The sequence below is a fragment of the Lagopus leucura genome, unplaced genomic scaffold (assembly GCF_019238085.1).
Source record: "Lagopus leucura isolate 7727_CA_CO unplaced genomic scaffold, USGS_WTPT01 1-20_obj-0_obj, whole genome shotgun sequence".
Taxonomy (NCBI): domain Eukaryota; kingdom Metazoa; phylum Chordata; class Aves; order Galliformes; family Phasianidae; genus Lagopus; species Lagopus leucura.
In genome coordinates this window covers 8,445-25,721 of record NW_024962641.1, presented here as the reverse complement: position 1 = coordinate 25,721, position 17,277 = coordinate 8,445, and positions in this window count along the sequence as shown.

Below are 17,277 nucleotides of genomic sequence, written 5' to 3'. Positions count from 1 at the left end.
GCATTCTGCAGCACCACCTCCCTTCCCAGACAGATTAGCATCCATGTTCTGGAGTCTACACGTATTTATTTACAGCAATTGAGTACAACTTTTGAAAACAGTGCTCCTCAGCAGCTTGGCTACCCCTTTTTATCTGTTACTTAATCAGTCTGTGCATCGCCCAGATCTGTGTCACTGCTTTGGGTTTAATACCATTTCTGGCCAGCAGTGGGTCCCCCACTAATCCCTGCAGATCCCTACAGGACGGGACTGATCCACAATGATCACAACAGGTGAAATTTTTCAGAATATACAAACAACACAGGCACCAAACTCACACTTTGAGCCACTCCCATCCCCAAATAGGTGTACTTTTTCCCTTCCCAGATCCAGGCTGCTGCTAGCGAGCCGTTTCCTTCCTCCCCAGTAAAATGAGTTGGAATTTTTGTTCTGAAGTCTGATGGAACTTTTTTATCACTGTGACCAACTTGTGAGCGTACCTTGAAAAGCAAATTTCCTGCAACACATACATTCAGTGAAATTCAGTTCCAGCATCAGAGCCCTGGCTCTGGTCTGAAGAACCTCCCAGCCCATTTCCCCTGCAGGCAATGGCAGTTCCTAGATGACACACACCATGGATGGTTTTACTGTCGCATTGCACAGCCAATGTTTCAGCAAATCCCTAAAGCCCTTGATGCCAGGGCAACACAACCCAGAAACCAGAGGTACCATTCTTCTGGCTGCTGGAGGGGCAAGGAAAAAGGGAAGAAAACACAAGGTGTGCACGGTACAGGAAGAACAGGCTAGAGCTTTGCCCAGTAGCCTGTGGTACGCAGCAAGAGCAATTAATGGGGAGAGGAAGACAATTCTGACCTACCTCTTGTCTCAATACAAAGATCTGGCTACACCAGAGGAAGGGGGAGCAGCAGCTTTACAAGCACTATGCAAAATGGGAGCTGCACAGCTGCCCAAAACTTACCCGTGGGCTGGAAAAGGTTCCTGGCAGAGGCAGGTCTGAGCTCAGGGTGAACAGGGCGTGCTGGCGTCCTGCACTGCTCCGTGCTTGGCTCACTGACCACTGGTGAGTTACAGCTCTGGGCAGTAAGTATTATTTTCCTGAATATTGTGACTGACTTCAAGTGGCAGCAGCCAGGCTGCTTGGGTTTTTCCTGAAGCTCCTATGCCATCTACAAATGCTGGAGCACACCCACCCTTCTCAGCAGCGCTCCTTCACGCATCCTTGTCAATACTAATGCTATGAGATGCACAGCTGCAGGCTAAGCCTTCAACAGCAGCTGTTTAGCAGCTCTTTGATGTTTTTCCTGACTCTGACAGCTCCAGTTTGTTTTCCAAGGTGATACCCACCTCTGAGACATGGCTCCTGGAGGGATGCCAGCTGTTCAGCAAGGCTCACAAAGGACCCGGCTGTGTATTTCTGCTCCTTTCTCTGTTTGCTTCCTGCAAACCCTACCCCTGGAGTGCAGGAGGCAGTGAGCCAAGATCAGGCACTTCAAGCACTAGAGACGCCCTGAAGCTCTCCCTGCAGCGCTCAGGCCCAGATGCTCGTAGAAACAGTTTGATTTGCTTTGCCCAGAGGCCTGCCTAGCTCACCTTTGATGGAGAAGAGCACAGAAATATGCTGTGCCCAGCACAATGCTGCCCAGGACACTCTCCCAGCCTTGTGAAGTCAAGGTACTGCACTCTGTCGCAATGAGATGCTGCTGGTGCACACATAGGAGAAACCTAGTCCAGTTTCATAACCCTACATAGGGGAAGAGAGCAAAGGCACACCAGGAACAGGTGAGAGTGTTGGTGTCAGAAGGGTGCATGCCACCAAAGCACAAGGCAACATCCTCTGTTAGGACAAATGGGAAAGCAAAGGAAAGAAAACAGTGTCTTCTACAGCGGCTACATCCATCTTGTCTCCTTGACCCTCGTGGCCCTGGAGCAGATTTCTCCGTCCTCACAGGAGAGGAAGTCCACCCCAGCAGCCCCAGGTGCTCTCATCTGCCTGGGCAGTCCATCTGTAATGGCATTAAATGTCACTGTCTCACAGCATACAGACGTTTTTCAGGCATGCCCTGCTTCAATCAGCCCTTGGAAGTGTGCCTAACTCTTTAATCTCTCATCAGCTCTGGGTTGGTCAGTGGTTTGCCCTTGAGCACACTGCATCCAGCTGCTCCACTCAATGCATTCCAAAGCTGCATGGGCTGCCACCCAGAGGCTCAGAGCTGTGTGCTACCTGTGTGTGGGGCAGCCAGGTGTGAAGGAGGATGCAGCACAGCCAAGTGATGCATCTGCTGGTGTTGCCCGGAAGGCACAAGCTTCTCAATACCTAACATGATATGCAAAATCATTCTCTTCCTCAGGGCTAAGTGTGAAGACAAAAGCACTAATGGGTACTGCATGTTTCCCAACAAAGTTCTTTTCCTGCTAACATTCAATCTGATTCAAGCCAGACACAAAGCTGGCAGCTCACAATGCCATTTTACAGTCTGGTCACGCTGCTCTGTGCTAGGAAAAGTCAGCAGCAGAGAAATGCCCTAACAAATCATCACGGGCTAGTACTACTGTCCCTGATAACTGCACCAGCTGGAGTGCTGCTATTGTAACAAAGCTGCTGTGCTGCCTTCCCAGATGTACTCAGCCTTCGTTTAAGGTTTCTCCCACTGGTTCTGCTTCAAACCTTTTCTTTTTGGCCAGTTTGAAGTCTGGCACCCGCCTGTACCTTCATAAGACAGTACCAGCCAAGTGAAGTAGAAGGGACAAAAACGTGACTTGTTTTGGTTCACCGATCAAACTGTGAATGGGAACGTATAAAAGAAATAGAAGCTAGTTCAAGGCCAAATACTGGAGAGTTTTGAAAACAGTCAGAAGAGGCAGCACTGGATCTGCCTATCCAGTATAGAGGAAGTGGCAAAGAAGGGCTGGCAATAATTAAGACTGCACATGACTGTAAACTAGCTGGTGACAATGTTTAAGACAAGGACAGAATTTCAAGGACGTCATCAACATCAAAGGAGCCAACCTCACCAAAGGCCCAGGATCTGGGCATCTCAGGAAGGTACCTCTCAAACGAAAAAATCTCATTCAGAAATATCTGGCAGTTCCTGACAAAGAAATGCTGCAAAAGGTTCAGACAAATGGCCCCATGCCTGGAGGGAGGGGTAGCACAGCAGCCTGGTGAGACCACGCTATCTTCAGACCCCAGGGCCAAGAGGCAAGCATCTAAAAGATGAAGCCCAGCCAAATTATCAATGGCATGCATAGCAATGTGCAGAAACCACAACAAAACACAAGACCAGAGAAGCCAAGGTCCCAAATCATTCATAGCTTGTTAGGAGCATCCTATGTTTGCCTTCTCTATCTGAAGATGTCCTTTCAAGAAGCATGCAGGGCTCCTTCTGCTTCCTGGCAAAAAGCTGGTCACGGAAACACATCCTTTAGGGATTCCCAAGTACAAGCTGCTTTGCCCAAACCCCACAGACACCCTTGGAGTACCTAGCCTTAGAAGGTGAACCTCATCCCTGGCAGTGGCAGGGCCAGGGGCAACCAGCTGGGCAGGAGATGCTCAGAACAGCCCTTTAGGCCAATCTGTCACAGAAGCAACAGTTCCACCATCACTGCAGGCAAAGGATGCTTCCCCTGATTCCTGCACAGCACCAGCAGCCCAGTGTGTCCAAGGTTCCCATATTCAGTCCAATGTACTGCAATAGTCCCCACCAGCTCCCCATTAGGGAGCACCCACAGTCAGTGCAGTGTGCTCCAAAGCCATGCTGCCCAGCTTTAGCAAAGCTCTCACTGCAGCCCTGGCCTTGCTGTCTGGAAGAACCATCTCAGTGCCATGGAGCTGTCTTCAGTGGAGGGAATGGGAGCAATCTGGTCCTGTTCATAGAAGCAAATACCACCAATGTCCTCCGGTGTCACCTACACTTTTAAAGAGTTTGATATGCATTGAAATTGCCCTGGCAAATTTAAGCAAGGCTTTACAAGAATAATCCCTGCTTAAAATCAAGAGGTAATTAGAGAGGCACGTATAGGCCATTTAATTGGACCCCACTGGAGTTACCTCTGCCCTCGCCACGACCATACACAACCCTGCCATCCTCACATTCCAACAGCCAAAGTATATCAATCCTGTATGGAAAACAAACAAACACAAAACACGAGTCTAACTCTCCAACACTGCCACAAAGCACAACGTGTCTGATTGTGTCCTAGTCAAAACTGAATACTCTGCAAGTAGCCTTTCTGGCTACAGGGATTTGGGGAGTCTTATCTAAAACTTCTGTCTCCTCTGCACACAATCTTACTGCTTTGCCCCACGTAACCCAAGCATCCAGGTTCAGTGCCAAATGAGCTTCTAGACAGCATCCAACTCTGTAATCAGAAGAGATGAAGGATGCCAGCAAGGACAGGATGAGGACACACAACACAATCAAAGGAAGGAAGAAGGTCACATCAGAAGAAGCAAGAGCATCCTGCGAGAGCAGGACCATCACGGGCAAGAGCTCCTGCTTCCAGGAAAGCCAAGGAGGAACAGAAGTCAGGCAGCAATCCTGGAAGGACAGCACCTGAGCCTGACAATCACTTGCAGTTCACAGGGCACACTGCTCCAGGTCAGGGTTTTACAACGGGGCCAGGTTAAGAACACATACAGCCCTTCTCAGACCACAGGGTCCTTGGTCATGGATGCACTGTGCTTTCCAGGTGGATGCACTTTCTGAGGCCTGTGCAATGCTGACCGTTCATCATCTGGGCCAAGAGCCTCCTGCTTCAGCAGTCCTGAGCTGCCCTGCAGGTTCTGTCATGCTGAGCATCCTCAGCACAAGAATGTTTGCAGAAATCCCTGCCATTCAATCACCTCTGCAGCTGCCTTCCTCCAGACCAGATGTGTGCAGACAAGAGCCAACACAGCGCTCCTCAGAGTGGACACAAAAGTGGAGATATTGTATTCAAGTCTTTGGAAAAAGAGAAATACACTTAAGTAAAACGGACACAGATTTTAACAGTCATCCTACTATGCAGCTAATAATAATGGTAATAATAATTTAAAAGAAATGGCAGTAAAATGCTTCTTAGCTTCAAAGAACTGAAAGCAGCAAGTTGAGGGAACTCACAGGGCAGACATCTGGAAGCAGGGTTAGCTGAGAGCCCAGCCAGCCACCTCCTGCCCTGGATAAATGGAGAACACCACAAGCAAACTGAAATGAAACACTTGGTTTTAATTGCAAGTTGCAAAGCAGAAGAAACCAACTCAGAGCTTGAAGGAGCAGAAAGCTGGTTTTCCCCTTTGAAGTGCCAAGTAAGTAAGAGGGTATATAAGATAAGATCTGCTAGCTTCAGGCTCCTGGAAAATACTGACCAGAATCCATTGGTTTGACTACTCATGAATAATGATCCTCCATCCAATTAATTGGGTTTTCCATGAAAAACGTGTTCGGTTGAATGTTCTTATAATCCACTATACCTAAAATAGCCTCAGTGAGCCAATTTAAAGGGCTGACTTTGGAGATTTAAACTCAATTCTCATTTTCATACAAAAGCAGATTAATTGTGTGCGACTTATCCATCTAGTAAACACAAGAGGAGTCACTCTTCACTCCTAAAAAAGTAAGCCAGAAATGAATACACTGTGTGACCCTATGATTACATAGGACCCCTGGAGGAAAGGCCACTAGGAGTTCATAGCTGAGTGGGTGCACTTCACCTTGTTGATCACTCTGAGCCCATGCTGCTGAACAGCAGGTGGTAGAGGGATGCCCAGAAATGGACTACTGACTTCAGCCTGCCTCTGTGAAAAGGTACACAAAGCTTCTTCCACGTAGCTGAGTTGCCCCAGAATGCAAGAAGGGCAGACGCAAGCTTGCAGCAGAGCCTCAGAGTCTGCTGACAGCAGCAGAATGAGCAGCATGACTGTTAGCAGCTGATATTCCACCTCTGGCCCATCCCTGGAGGAAGGAAGCTTATGGTGTCTAACAGCCTCGCATGGTTCTCTTTCCATCACCAAAAGGGACAAAGGATCCAACTCTCACCCGAGACTCCAAGGACTCCTAAAATAAGCATTCACAAAAAAAATCATATCAAAGAATCATAGAGTGGCTTGGGTTGGGAGGGACCTCAAAGATCCAACTCCCCAGCCGTGAGCAGGGTTCCTGACCAACTAACTATATCAGGCATGTTGCCCAGGGTCCCATCCAGCCTGGCCTTGAACATCTCGACCTCCCTCAAAAAGGCCTGAGGCCCACCCATCTGCACCAGCCAAAGTCATGGGTGAGTGCATGTTGCCAAAAGTATTGACACGAAGATGTATTCATGCATTGCATCTAGAGATTGATTTTTTTTTGCACAAGTCCTGGTGAGTTTTCTGAAGCAAGCCTCCTCCCCCGGGCCTTGCCTTTACGATAGGAGCTGTTGAAGCACTACCATCTTGAAATGCTTTCTGCTGAGCACAGCGCTTGAAGGTGCTTCTTGATTTAGATTTGGATTTTGGTCATCAGCAGAGCAGGAGAGCAGAGCTGCACGTATTACTCCTGTAACTAAAGACTAGTAACAGAGCCTCTTTGGAAAGAGGAAGAGAAGGGTTGTTGCTATCTCAATGCCGATAGCCCTGAGTGATGCAAGGACAGCTCAACTACTACAGCAGAAGAGGCTGCTGCTGCTTCTGAGGTTTCTTCTCCAACCACCCTCCCGTACATGCACAGTTATTTGTAAAACAAACAAACAAAACCCCAAAGCATTTTGTTGGCAAATAAGAGCCCTGCCTGAAGAGCTCTCAGCTAAGAGGAAACAGAGACGTTTGGATTAGGATCAAAAGCACTCCTGTCAGGAGAATGCAGGGTGCAAGCAAGAGCTATGCAAACCAGCCAGGTGGCCAGAAGTTGGACAGCAATGCTTAACTCCCACTAAGCCTCATCTGAACCAATGCTACCACTCTGGTGAACCAAATCTCTCTTCCACCGCTGTGCTGGAAAGCAAGTGAGAGAAATCCTTCCATCACCACCATCCCCTCTAGCTAAAAAGCAACCAGCAAAAATGCAGCTGTTTGCACTCATCTCTTTTTGTTGCTACTGCAAGAGATGAAGAGGATTCGCCTCATCCTCCCACCACACTGCACAGCTTAGCAAAGCTGCTGCTGGTTCTGCACGGACCCCCAGTGCTCCCTGCCTTGCTGCGTGTCTCAAGGGTGCAGAGAGGGACAGTGCAGTGCCCAAGGGCATGGAGGAGCCAGATCCAAGGGTCCCACTTAGGACTCAAGCTCAGGTGCCACTTTAACAAGAACTGGCTTTTTACATATAATCATAGCATCTTTAAGGTTGGAAGAGTCCTCTAAGATCCCCTAGTCCAACCACCAACCCACCTAACCCTACTAACCACGTCCCTCAGTGGTAGCCACATCCCCATGGCTCTGGAGCACCCCAGGGATGGTGACCCCACCACCTCCCCAGGCAGCCTGTGCCAGTGCTTCGCTGCTCTGAGAATCATTTTTTTTTAATATCATATCTATAGATGCCTTTCTGATTTACATTAAAGCCACAAACCTCTTCAATGGAAACAGATGGAAGTGAACTGTGCTAGGCTGCTATCACCTTCATCACATCCCCTTTTCTCCCTCCAGACATTCCTGATGGGCAGATTTCCCTGACCTACTTTTCCAGAGAAGTTTCAGCTACTTCCCCTGAATGGCAATGAGCTCCCACGTGCCAGCAAGCAGCTCCTAGAGAGCAGGCAGTACTTCCCTGGAGCAGCATTACACGGGGAGAGCCAGGAGTCCCTGAGCCCTGCCACCAGCACAAGCCCACCTCGGGGTCTGGGTAGAATCAAATGCTAGTTACTGCATAATGGCATGAATGCAAAGAAAACATAGAGCTCATCAAAACTTGTGGCTGGGTCAGACTGACATGGTCAGCTTGGCCTCAGCTGCCAGGGTACCTTGCACAGCACCAGTCTGAAGGAAACGTGCTCCTTAAGACATGCATGATGCTCTCCCTCAGGACTCTGTACGGATGTTCCAGTTTCTAAGGAAAGGGAAGAAGTCTCGTATCATCCCTCACTTCAGAAACTGCCCGAAGGAACACTCCTACTTTAAATGTGTGTGCTGATCTCTGGAAAGTTTCAAGGGCTTCAAAACCATTATTTCACCAGACAGAGACAGGGTTAGATTCTTAACACTGTCAAGGCAGAAAGAAAAAGGAGGGCTGAGCCTGAACAGCTCAACTTGCATCCCTGCAATGCAAATCTAAGCCACATCTGAGCCTTCAGCATAGTGTCACAAATGCTCTCTAAATAAACTCGGGCAGGTACAGCTCTGCAGAGAGTGAGAGCATGTATGTGTGAGTGTGTGTGGAGATGGGCCCCTGGCAGACACCACGGGGTCAGAGTTCTGCACTGCTGTACCAGTATTCTCCAAGGAGGATTTCTATGTAGGATTACAGCAAACAGGCACCTGAGTACACATACCCTTCCAGATCTTTGCTGCTGACATGACACCTTCACCATGACAACTGATTATACACTCCTGTCATTTACTTAAACCATTATTTACCCACGTGAGGACTTTCCCCTTTGTTCTGCAGCAGCATAGCTTTCTAAGAAGCTCCCGAGAAACCTGGTTGAAGGCATTTCGGAAATCCAAACAGCCTATTAACTACATCTCACAGACCTACAGCCATCCCCTAGTTCTTAGGCCCACCCTAGCTCAAACAATGACTGTGTAGATATTGAAGCGGTGTCACAGAGCTGGGGCCTCATTTGGGCTTTGTTTTTCCCCTTCATTTTGTTAAAGTCTCCCCAGTCTCAAGTGCCAATAAAATAAAGTTCATTGGTTTGAAATGTCAAGGCTAAAAATGCAACAGAATTACTTTCATCCTAACCTTCTTTGATGCTCTTGCACAAATCCCAAACTACGTTTATCAAATAGTCTTCTGTTCTTGGAACAGTGTTTCTCAGTATCATATGCTCATAGAATTGTTAGCAAAGATCACCCAGTCCAATCCCAGCCCACTGCCCACGTCCCTCAGTGCCACATCCCACGGCTCTGGGACTCCTCCCGGTGGCCCCACCGCTCCCTGGGCAGCTGTGTCAGTGCAGAATCACTTCTGGAGAAGGAATTGTTTGTAGCAGCCAACCCGAACCTCCCCTGGCACAACGTGAGGCCATCCCCTCTCGTCCTATGGCCGTTCCCTGCCAGCAGAGGCCGACCCCGCCTCACACAGCCTCCTTTCAGGGGGTTGCAGAGCCACGAGGTCTGCCCTGAGCCTCCTCTTCTCCAGTCCGAACAGCCCCGGTTCCTCAGCCGCTCCCCATCACATTGGTGCTCCAGACCCTCACAGCCCCGCTGCCCCTCTGAGCGGCACCCCAGCTCTGCTGACAGATCCTGCCCTTGCCAGGTACCACCTGTCTGCGTGAGGCTCTCATCCCCACTAGTCCACCAAAGCAAAGACAGCAAAGCTGTGGTACCTTTCCACCTAAAGATGAGAAGGCAAACCAGTCCTGACTTGCAGTGATTCTCAAGGTTATCCATTCTCAAGGTTGAAATCCTTCTATGAGCTACTGCATCACATTGGAAGGAAGGGAGAATCACACAGTCGTTGATGTTAAATTAACTGAAGTTACTCTGTCTCAAGCATCCCATTTCTCAAGCCTTGAGAGAGCAAACGGAGCTTGGCAGCCTCTAAAACGTGTCAGACACGCTACTGAACCCATACAGCTCCCAGAGGCGTGGGAGGAAGTAGCGTGAACACACAGAGAGAGCTTCCCCAGAACACACAGCCACACCAGACACCCTCGCTTGCCTGCCTGCCTTCCAGGAGGCTCCCAGAGCTCCTGCAGGCACACTTGACTGCTGCCGTGCGCAGGGGCACGCACTGCACAGCACCTCTCCCACAGCACCAGACGGTCATGGGGCCACAGGAGGACAAAGCCACAGTGTTGGTGCTGCAGCATTTGGTGCCATCCTGTTACCCAGAAGATGCCCCTCTGAGAACTTCCTCCAGAAGGCTGCTCAGCACTTGGGGCCATGGCTTCCCTCAAACTGCCTGTAGCAAGGCTGCTCAACCACCACGGCACTGGTACGAGGCGACAGCCTGACAGCCAGGCCCTAGGAAGGCTAGCCCCAGGCCACCTGAATGAAACACAGCAGTCAACATGCACAATTAAAGTACATCTCTTCATGTTGATGACTGCGATCCTTGTGGTCAGTAAAAAAAAAACCCAACTCATTACTGTGAGATATTGCCCAACCACTTCTTTACTGTGCGAGCATTTACAGCTCCTACCACAGACTGGCTGCTCCTCACCAGCGCAGCCTGTCACAGACCCTGTGTACATGCCCCACGTGCACAGCCAGCGAACGGGATCTTGCAGAAAAGGCAGGAAACAAACAAATCACTCTCAAAAACAGAAAGCACTGCTCTTAAACTGAGATACTTGCTTAAACTGGGAGACAACACCCACAGCAGAAGCGTGTTCCATAGGCCCAGCCGAGGTACTATGTGTCAACGGGATGCCTGGAGCCCATCAGAGCAGTTATTTTTAAGGCTCAGATCTTTAACTTAAGCTTTTCATTAGGCTGCATGAATACCCCGGGCAGAGTTCAGCCGCTCGCTGGATACCATGACCAGCACAGAAACAGCTCAGTCACTCTGGTGCTGACACTTCTGACCCCACCTCTACATGTGCAGCCAACCAAGACATCAGAAGCAGGTTTCTTGCAGACGGTTTTGACCAAGCACAGCTGGCAATGGAATTTCTTTTAATCCTTACCAGGTGAGCAAAGAAGCCAAAAGTATTTCCCTTTTTGGGAGCTGAACCAAAGGCAGACGTGGTACACTTCCCAAGCCCACCACTCCCAAGGAGACAGTCCCTCCTTCTGTACACTGCCTGACAAAACCGAATTCATATGGGGGCAGAGAAGGGAGTCTTGGTGAGGGGTGTTGGACTGCAGAAAGTCAATGCCTTAAGCACCTCCTGGACTCCTCTCCAGCCACAGCATTCAGTGTGGAGAGGAGGGGTCAGCCCATCCACATGTGCCTGGCAGGCTCACTTCCAGTGGCAGAAACAGAGGTTAGCAGTCAGCAATGGAGAACAAGCTGCTAGCAGTCACCCCATGCGTGGTGTCAGTTCATACAAGCCTATTTCAGAAGGAGTTGAGAAAGTTATTACCATTATTTCTACCTTTGCCTGCTCGATCCTGTTGTCCTAGTTACCAGAGCCCTGGTGTCTAAGGCAACCAGCCCTGGCAAGCCAGCAGGAAAACGCAATGAGATGTTACACAAATATTTGAGAGCACTTTCTGAAATAGCAGAAGTAGGAACAAGTTACAGCAATTTCGTACCCAGCACCGCTCCAACCCTTACTTCAGTCAGACTCCCAGTCACCCCCATGGAAGGCTAGGAATGGACATGACGCGCTGCAAACCCAAATCTAAAACCAAAGAGCTCACACAGCTACCTACATGGCACACACAGTCACGTGCCCAGACTGAAGCTCACAACTTGTGCTATCCTTCAGCAAACTGCTCTTCTCTACCCGTGCACAACCCCTGCAGCACCCAGGCTCCAGGTGCCCGGCATACAGGAACACTTCACACAGGCATTACAAGGCACCTCCACTCCTGTGCCTTGTGAGATCACTAAGAGCTCTGCAAGAATTCAAGCCCTGACTGCATATTTGCTTCTCTGTTGTTTTCTTATCATCCACATACAATACTTAAGATGCCTGCAGGGTCCAGCCAGTGAACAGCAGTAAGCCAAAAGTCCCTGTCAGCAAACTGTGAGGCCTGGATGGTGTCAAAAGGACAACTGGTGCAGTCACCATGCACCATGAAGCCATTGGGCACACACTTCCACCTGGCAGCTCTCGAGGCCTGGAAAAACAGGTATGCTGGAAGGAAGCACCTCCCAGCACACCTTCAAACAGAGCTGAGCTGATCTGACACAAATAAGGTTGTTGAGGGTACAGATGCTGAAGCTGGCTTTCCTCCCAGCCAGAAAGACTCATGGCTGTGACCACGATTAGCTCCATCACAGTTACTTGTTTAGGTACTCAGGAGGAATAACTCCGCATGTCCAACAGTAACCAGGGACTCCTTACACAGAACTTGCTGAACTGAAAAATAAAGATTTTAATAGCTTTTGAAGAACATTGTATGCTCAGCTTGCCCTAAATATTAAGTGCATAGTGCTAGGCACCTCACAAGAAAAACAAGGATCAAAATCCTGAATGGAAAACAAGAAAATTTCAGTCCAGATGTGTACGTAATACCTCACAATGCCTAACAATATGGACGTGTTTAAAATTCAGTCTAAAAGAAACAAAAAGATACTGCTACCTCTCTTCAATCCTTAATGCCCCCGTTTTACAGCGTGCTTGGCATTTAATTTACCAGTTGGTTATCAGTTAGGAGACATCCACATCAAATGGGAAGTTCCATTTTCTCCCATGATGACTCCCATTGTAACACTCAAAGAGAGACACACTCTAAAAGCATCCTCATGAGTAGGCACTGGGGCTTCAGGAGCTAACTGGGGAGCATGCAGAGCCAGGATGGGGGGGAACAGGACAGACATGCACTGGCTGCACATCCCAGGGAGTGCCTCTGTTGGAAAGCACCAGGTCCTAAATTACCTCTAAATATTCTGCCTACGAGGGCTCAGCTCAAGGCCCTGTTTGAAGTATTCCACTCAAACAAACTTCAGAGGAACCAGCTGCCTTGCAGTGAGTGCTGTGTTAAGAGCTGTGCTTCTGCTCAAGTTACCAATGTTTTTGGTTTTGTTTTCCACCTAAATGAAAACGGCAAATTACTTCCAAAAAGCTTGATTTAAACTGTGGCTTAGCTCACTCTGACCTAAATGCACTGAACCTTTTGCTGTGGCAGGGGGGAGCAGGCAGGAGCAGCAGGGAGGCAGCTGGGGGAAGGCCCTGCAGCCCCTGGGGAAGACAGGCTTCCTGCTCTTCAGGGGCTGCTCCATCTCACACAGCAGGATGAATAGCCAGGCTAATTGGGAAGCTGGGAACCAGGCTGGGGCTTGGGGGAAGCAACGTGGGTTGCCACAGCAACTCTGCAAACCCACGCCACCAGAGACCACCACGCTCAGAAAATTCAGAAAGAGCCCTTCCGGCAGCTGGATGGCAGCCAGTTACCCTGCTTATGGGATTGCAGGCATAGAAAAGCCCAACCAAGCTCAACTGTATGCATGGGGGCTCTGCAAGGGACACCAGAGCAGCTGGGATGTCAGCACCCAGCAAAGCCAGGCTGCGAAGGCACCATCGGGCAGACCCCACACAGCCATCAGGATGGATTCTTCCCACAGGTTTTCCCATCTGAGGACTACACATGCCTCTTCCAGAGCAGCACACACACTGTGTGCACTGCAGCCAGCTTGTTCCCTGCCCAGCCTTCCAAAGCACAACAGACAATAAAAATGCAACACGAGACTCAGTGGAGTGAGTAATGCTCAGAACCACTTTATGAGGGCTGACAGCAATTCAGGGCACAGCAGTCTTCCAGCATTTTCCAAAATCCCTGATAGAAAACCGGGTATTTTCCCTTCCTTTCTGTTTACATCAGCTCTCAGAGCCTGAACTTGAGCACCTGATGTTAAACACCTGGCTTAAGCCTCAGCCATACAACACTCCAATCCCCTTGGCTTACGGCATTAGCAGGAGTTAGCAGGCCTACTGCAATGGCTCCTGTCAGTCCCTCGGATCGCTCCTAATTGCCACGTAGAAAGTACAAATGATTCCAGCAATTCCAGAGACAAGCTGAAACGTGAGACTCAGCCACCATTTGCACTTCTGTCAGCACTGCTTTGGCCTCCCTCTGCAACAGCACAGCTCGACACCGCGATTTCAGGGGTATTTGCACGTTTTAGGAGTTATTTGTTAGCTCTTTCTGGCAGTTATTCTTGGTTTTGCATGGCTTTTGATTAAGCTGGTGTCTGAGCACAACTGCTGACCTGCCCAGCACTCACCTCTGGCTGGGAGCCACACTCTTGACTGATGTTTAATCCCTTGTAACGCGTGGTCGCTCTCCTGCTGAATGCAGCCCCAGCTATGTCATGGGCCTAAAACACTCCGTGCCCAGGAAATTCTGTAACAGCCTCACACACAATCAGGAAGGATGAGTTCTTACACAGGCCTCGTAAGAGATGTTCACAGGAATCAAACACCGCCCCAGCTCTTCAGTGACACAGGCATGGCTTTTTCAGAGGGCACAGCCAGGGAAAGCAGCAAACCTGGCCATCATCCTCCTCCACCAGAAGCCTGTGCCTTGTTCCCAGCTCCCCGCAGCTCCCCGTCACCACCATGTGTTTGAACACATGATGAACTGACTCAAGCTGCCAATCCAGCAAAGAACAAACCTCACAAAACAGCTATTTGTCTCTTTTCAGACCAGCATCGAGATGGCTCGGCACGGCTTCCAGCCAAAGTGAGGTTACTGCAATTAGCCACTCTGGGGATACTCTAATCTTTTTCTCCTTCATCACACCGTAGTGTGAACGCAGTCCCATCACAATAGCATTGCTGGCTTGATTTGAGTACTTTCATTCCATGTTTTGTCCTGTGCTGAGTCCTGCAATCTGCTACCACGATGTCAGCTGACAGCACTGGCTGTGCTGCCACGAGCACTCACACAACAGCTTTGGGTTGGGTGGCCCAGCTGCTTGTCTTGCATGAGATGAAAGATACCATGGCCTCGTATACCACAGCGGGCACAATAAAGCATTGTGTATCAGAAGAAGCAAGGTCATTCCGAGAAAGCAAGGATACTTAGTTACAGCTGCAGAGCAGTTTCTCACAAACGTGACTTGTAGCTATATGCAGAAGCTAGAGGCAGTTTACCTGCATACCCAAGCTAAAACGAGCCCCCATGAGCAGACGCTGGAGTCCTGCTGCATACCAGCACCTGCAGAAGCTGCCTGCAGCCATCTCCCACTACAGGAGCTTGCTGCTTGGTCCCCTGGTTGGCTCTTCCCTTCCCTATCTTCTCTTCCATGGCTCCATCACTCAATTACCTGAACCTACAGACCTGATACTGTAGTATCTGCCCAAAGGACTGCCAGCTCCCATTGCCACTGTAAGTGCAAGCTCTGTTTCAAAGCAGATTTTCATCCAAATGTCCTTCTGCCTGCTGTCAGTGCTGCTGCTGGCTTTGGAGTCCCACCTACAACAACAGGGAGGCTTTTCAGACACGCTGCTCTTCTCTCCTTTGGGCTGGAGAGCAAACAACTCCTACCAGCCTGCTGAGGATCCTGCTGGGGATGTCAGCTGCTGAGAGCGCTGGGTTTTCACACCACCTCATCCTAATAAGTCACTCCAAACACCACTTTCAGGCTTTCCCATCTGTGTTCCCTGGGCACAACAGTGTATTTTACACGCTGCCTTCACACCACCTTATGCTTTCCGTAATTCTCATGTGTTACTAAACTACTCACACTACAGGTGATTCAGCAAGGCAGCAAGACTGGAAGCCTGCCAACAGCCATTGAGAAACAGCTTGAAATACATCCCAAAGGACAGGAGAGGAAAAAAAAAACCTTGCCGCACACCTCAAAGCTCAGCTTTCTCAGACTTGCTTTAAAGTAGGTGTCCAAGGAACGAGCCAACACTCATCAAGTTTGTTATGCTCTGGAGCAGTGACCGCAGGCTGCCTGCCATCAGGAGCAGGAACTTACATCGCATTGTCTTCACAGGATGGAGCCCAGACACTCACAGCATGGAGGCTGGATTTGGAGAGCCACGTTTTACGAGCACCTCATCCCTCTCACCTACAGGCTGCAGTCCCTGGGAAACACACAGCTTGTCCTGATGGAAAATTCCTGATTGTTCTAGACACCTTCCTTCAGAGCAAAAGCTGCACATGCCTTCAAATCATCATGACTCTCTAGGACAGGAACGCTACCAGGCTTGACATTCAGAGGATGACATTCCCCCAAAGCATACCTCAGCAGGCAAAGCAAAAAGAAGCCAAAGTCTGCGTTAAGAATCACAAAGCTTGAAAGGAAACCTCCCACTGGCAACACAACAGAAAGCACACATCGACTTCTGAGAAGATGGGAAAGAATGGTGGGTGGGAAAGAGAGCTGCCCCACGAGCCCCCAGCAACTCTAAATGCTCCTGCTTTCAGGTGTGCCCATGTGGAAGAGCAAGATGTTTTTCTAGGCCCTGACGTCTCAACCAATACAGAGGGAAGAGAAACGGTGAGTGCAAATGGCTGGCTCCCACTCAGCATCTCCTGCCCATTATACAACCTGCATGTTTAGGAAAAGGAGAAAAGCTTGAGAACTCTGGGTATGAGACAGATCCTAAGAAAACCCCATGGGCTTGTGTCCCTATTGCACTTTATACAGTTACAAAATGGCTTTGGACTTGGTCAGAAAAAACGACTTCATTCAGACCTGAAATTCAAAGGTCTTTTGCAATGCAAGCACTTCCAATGTGTTCCTGCCACAGGGGATTATTTGTTTTTGTGTATATGTGTGAGCACACCTATTTTGGTTACATCTCTGAAGAGCAGCAGATGCTCTGCAGTGCACGCATCACACATCTTGCAGGAAGAATTACTACTGCAAAACAAGGAAAGAAACGGCTTGAAAGTCTCCTTTCAGGCAGCATGAGATGAGCTCTCAACACCAGAAAGGAACTATTTCTCTTCCAGTGGCTTCACTTTATACAGTTAGCCAAGAACCAAGAGCTGGGGCACTCAAAGGTAGTCCTAAAAACCCTCATGTGATCACCAGAAGATTATTTTTTTTTCCCCAAGCATTTTATTTATTTTAGATTCCTTTTCTCACTACCAGCTGAGAGACTCCATCTCGGTTTCACCCTACTGCTTGGCCAGAGATATCACATCAGACATCAATTAATCTGCATTACTGGTAATTCGGGCTCCTCCTAGAGCTCTGTCAGCAGTACTCGCTCTGCATTGGACTGAATTGATTTCTGCACTGGAAGGGAATTGAATTCTAAAACCTCACATGCTTTATCTGTACCATCATATAACTACTGCTGGCAGAACACCACATTAATGCCACATCTCACTTTACGACCTCTCACAGTGCTGCCAGTTATTGTGAGGAAGATGCTCTGTAGACATGGCTCCATCTGGACAGCTGAGCCTGTAACCACCCCAGGAGTGGACACCACCGAGTGCTTCTCAACTCAACAGAGTCTGTTTGGCTTGAAATCACAACTGCTGCACTCACACAATCATAGGGGTTGGAAGGGATCTCTGAAAATCAAGCCCAACCTCCAGCAAAGGCAGGTTCCCTACAGGTTACATAGAAGGATGTCCAG